Here is a 5,359-nt window from a genome sequence, read left to right on the forward strand (position 1 = left end):
TTTATGAATATTTTTTTTTTTTTTTTTTTTTTTTTTTTTTTTTTGGCTTTTAAACCAATTTTCTGCTTTTCACACGCAACTGCTGCCAAGGCATGGCACCGGCTTTCACCTTTTCATACTTACTCTTCCTCTATCTGTCTCTCTCACTCCCTCTCTCTTACTTTATGAAATCACAACCCACATTCTCTTCTTTTTTTTTCTCGTTTTTAAGCATGCAAATTTAGGCACATTAAACTCTAGACTACATAGCCTCCTCTCCTACATATTACATGGGCCACTCCACCACTACTCTAGTATATTAGGCATCAAAATGTTTTTTTTTTTTTTTTGCTCATATCCTACAACGTCTTGTTTTGTTTTAAGTTAATGCGGAATTTCTCTAGTAGGATAAAAAAAAACTATCGACAGTTCTTTTTTTTAAGTTGTCAGATATTTTTTTAATTTGATATAATTTTAATTAGATCTAACGATTAGAAAACTTAAAATTCTTAGGTTTAGATACATCATCAAAGTAATTAGAGAGAGATTACAAAATTTGAGAGGTTTCTATTCTTTTAGAAATACTAATTTAACTACGTGTAATTTACATATTAAGTTGTAATTAAAGTTTTAATAACATAGATTATAAAAAACAAAATATAGAAAATAATTTATTGAGAATTTTAAAATGAAATATATAAATAGTAGTCAGTTTGTACGACACTTTAAAAAAAAAAAAAAAAAAAGACAAATCTCTTAAAAGTATAAGAGTCTAAATTTTTTTATCATTTATTCTTAATTAATATCTTTTTTAGTTAGATGACTATATTAGTTATAAAGGTATTGATCAAAAGTAAAAGATAAGAATCTAGATTCATGTATTCTAACAATAAATTCAACAATTTCCTCTAAAAATTTAACAAAAGGAAAGAAATGAAAAAAGTAAAAAAGTATGAAAAAAAAAAAGGAACGAAGCTGAGCATTTTGGACGACCAAAAACACACAGTGACTTCCTTTTTCACTCTTTTATATATAGTGAAAATATATAACTAGTTCATAAATTATTTTTTCTTGCAAGAATTAGTTTGTGCGGACAATTTTGTCTCACAAATAGATTTTGAATTGAAAAATTATTTTACGAAACGTCCTTTGATAAATTTTGGATAAAAACCCATAAATAGGACATATGATTGTTATTGTTAAAACTCGATACACGTTTTTTTTTTTTAAAGCGTTCATTTATAATTATCTGTGGACCTGATTTACGTTTGAGATTGAGTCTCCTTATGTCTAAGGGTCAATTTCTCAGTATTAATACTCTTTGATTTGATATGAAAATTCCTTTAAAAATTGGACTTGTGAAAGGTGCACTAAAAACATGTACTAAAATTAATTCTTCAGAAAATCATCTATTTTTTTTATGCAATGCACTCGAGGTTATCAAAAAAAGTCATATGTCTTATTTTGTATTATAAATTATTAACATCTTCAGATTTCGAATTTATGCACAACTCTTACCTTTTTCTCGGTTAATGGTAAATTTTGACCACTAAAAAGACCAAAACATCCTTAAAAAAATTTCAAAAGAATAAGAAAAAAATGAAAAAATGAAAAAATAAAAATATATAATCTAAAAGACATTTAGGTGACATTTGATTTGATGTAATAGAATGGAATAGCAATTGGGAATACTAATATAATGTAATAAGAATAGAAATAGATTAAAGGATTTATTCAAATTCTATTGTTTCGTTGAGCATTGAAAATTATAATTAATATCAGAATTATATTAGAATAGAATCATATACAATATGTTTTGATTAAAATACCCTTTCATTTAATTATTATTAATGTTTTAATATTGGGATAATGAAAAGGTATTTAAAGTAAATTTAGAACATTAGGAGGAATAATTTAGGGAGAGAGTTTTAATTAGTATTAATTTTGCAATGGAATGATCATTCAAATGATTAACTTTAAAAATTATTTTTCAATTTATAAAATTTATTTTTTAATTTAGAAGTGCAAGTTTGAGCCCAACCAAACAGGTCGGTCCGTGGACCGAGCCCGACTAGGCCTGAAATTTTAAGCTCGAAAGCATTTTCAAGTCGGGTCAGGCTATGCCGGCTCAAGCACTCTCTTTTTATTTTTATTTTTATTTTTGTTGAAATGCCTTTTAAAATTTTAGGCTAGCATGTTGGGTTTTAGGGCTGAGCGGCCAAACTTTAACTTCTAATTCAACTATTCGATGGAATAGCAATTTCATAAGAATAACAATTCTTAAGAACGTATTCTTTTACCTAATTCAAATCACAATTTAAATTTTTTATTATAATATTTTTTTCACAAAAATTTAAATTTAATTTTTTATTATAATATTTTCTTTCACGGTACTCAAATTTAAAAAAAGAACATACCCTAAGGGCCCGTTTAGTTCGTTAATTCGAGTTTTTAATTTGAGTTGAGATGTGATTTTATGTGAAAGCTTTTTACTGTAGTAAAAAAGTTAGATGTGATTGTTTGTGAGAGCTTTTTACTGTAATAAAACTTAAATTCTAAACTCGAATCAGCGAAATGAACGATGCCTTAAGAATGCGCGTGGATTTTAGTAATTATCATTAAATTCCCATGGTCATTTTATCAAACCAAAAGTACTCTTAAATTTTTTTTCATTGTATGTACTCTTAAATTTTTTTCATTGTATGACGACAACAAATAGTACAACGACAACAAACTGGCACTATCTGATGCCAATAGCTTTTATTTAATAGTACAATGACAATAAATATTTTTAACAACACAACAATATTAAAATAGGGAGCTGGATTAAAAAATATATTAGGAGTAGTTTTCTATTTTAATCATAGATTTATATAAAAGATTATTTATTTTTTTAATTTAATGTAATTTTAATCATACGTAATAGTCATAAATTTAATACTACTGATAGGATTGTCCCTACTAGAAAAATTCTCACTAAAAAATTGTAATAAAATTATCATTAAAAAATTGTAATCTTTTTATTTGCATCTCCACTTAAAATGTCAAACTTACCCTTAGTAACGATTTCTTACCCATTTACACTTTGGGCATTTTTTTTTTTTTTGCATGAATTGAGTTAGTGGTAATTCGGGTTGACGGGTCGTGTTGACTCTCTCAGTTGACACAAATAGGTCTGACACGAACACGATCTGTTTATTAATCGTGTCGAAATACAAAACCCAAACACGACATGTATATTGACAGGTTAACACGACACGACACGAATAATCTGTTTATTAAACATGTCATAAACGTGTCGTGTCAACCCGTTGAGTACCTCTCAACCCGTTTATAAAATGAGTGATAAATAGGTCGTGTTAACCTATTTGTGAGCATGTTTATAAAATATGTGATAAATGGGTCGTGTTAACCTATTTCTGAACCTATTTTTTAACATGTATATAAAATGGGTAATAAACGGGTTGTGTATTCGTTTTACCCAAATATGACGCGTTTAATAAACGGATTATGGCGGGTCAATTGCGGGTTGGCTGGTCAACCTGAAAATGATACGCTATTTAATCGTATTTCACGGGTTCGACCTGATTTTGACCCGTACCTATTTATGATAAACCTAAACCCACTAACTTCGTACGGGTTTCGAGTCGTATCGTCGTGTCGCTACCCGGATTGTCAATCTTAGATTGAGTTGTATATATGAGAGAAAAATACTATAAGAAAAAAGTTAAATTTAAATTTTTATGAGAAAAAATATTGTATTAATATGACTTGAGTTATAAAATGAACATGCTCTTTCTCTTTTTTAAGGGGATATTGTATTCCAAATTATGAGAATACCAACACTAATTTCAACTTGAACAGCTACAAACTACAAGAAAATCACAACATAAATAAACAGCTAATTCTACCAGTACGTTGGAATGAAATGCTCTAGAGGTACTGAGATTCAAAACCAGACATTCAAGAAGGTACACCAAATATACACAAGGCTTTTTGATAAGTCAAAATCAATCGAACAAAAAATATAAAATAAATTAAAAATAATTCTAATCACATGATTTTAATTTATGAACTAAACGTGACATAGCACCAAGACTGCTCCAAATTCTGTCATAATACAAATCAAGCGAACTTAAAATAGAAACTAAAACTACGAAATAAAACAAACGCGCACACAAAATGGGATAAAAACCACGATTATTACGAACAAAAACACACAAAAACAAAGAAAAACGTTGAGCACCACGTTCAAAAGCCTCCGGCGAAGGAACAACATGTGAAGGATCCATTGGAAAAGTCAACTGATTTCGAGAAACATACAATACAATGAAGCTGAATAGACACCATCAAACAGTTTCGCATCTCCACTTCAAACGTGGCAAATTATTGATTCTAAAAATGTTAAAAGAATTATAAATTTCGAATTAAATAAAGGTTATTCCTTTTTAGGAGAGATCAAATTAAAGTTGGTCCAAATGGTACCTTGTATTTGTCGCAAATTCACAATATTACTCGAGATACGCCGTCTTAAATTACCGTGTGTCACAGGAATAAAAGTACAACTACCAGATGATTAGGAAAAAAAATACTCATTTAATTCGCTAATTCGAGTTGAGATATAATTTTATGTGAAAATTTTTTACTGTAGTAAAAAAGTTAGATGTGATTATTTGTGAGAATTTTTTACTGTAACAAAACTCAAATTCTAAAGTCGAATCAGCAAAATAAACGGAACCGACTATCAGCAGCGAGTCTTTCTTTTTTTTTTTTTTTTTTTTTTTTTGCCGTGACAAGCCAACTTGCTTTAATAGGGAAACCTTCATTAAATGTTCTTGAAAACGGTATAATCCTACCCATCAGGCCATCACAGGTCACAAGCCGTCCAATAAATCTTTCATTAAATTTGGTGTTTTTTTTTTATGACATTAAATTTGGCGGGTCTTGGTTTGAAATTGAATGGACCAAGTTTTTTTTTATTCCATAAAAATCTATATGCTTTGCTTTTTTTTTTTTGTTTTTGACAATTTTATAGAATCTGATCACAATCTAGTTTTTATAAAAATTTAAATTTAAATTTAAATTTTCTATTTAAATCTATGAAAAGAATGTCTTTTAGAAAAATATATCCAATTAGTAGGATATAATGTATAATATGATTATATATCGTCAAGTTTTGCGTAACTTATTATTTTTATTTGATATTATTATAATGTGATTAGACAATTTACAACTGGGTAATATAGCTTTTTTTTAGATTTTATATCCGTTAAATTTATATAAAATTACATAAAAATAAAAAAGTATATAAATTTAACAGTTAAAAAAATTTGACTTATTAATAATATATCACGCGTACTAAAAAAATCTCTCTTATTAT

The sequence above is a fragment of the Morus notabilis genome, unplaced genomic scaffold (genome assembly GCF_000414095.1).
Source record: "Morus notabilis unplaced genomic scaffold, ASM41409v2 Scaffold703, whole genome shotgun sequence".
NCBI classification, from domain to species: Eukaryota; Viridiplantae; Streptophyta; class Magnoliopsida; order Rosales; family Moraceae; genus Morus; species Morus notabilis.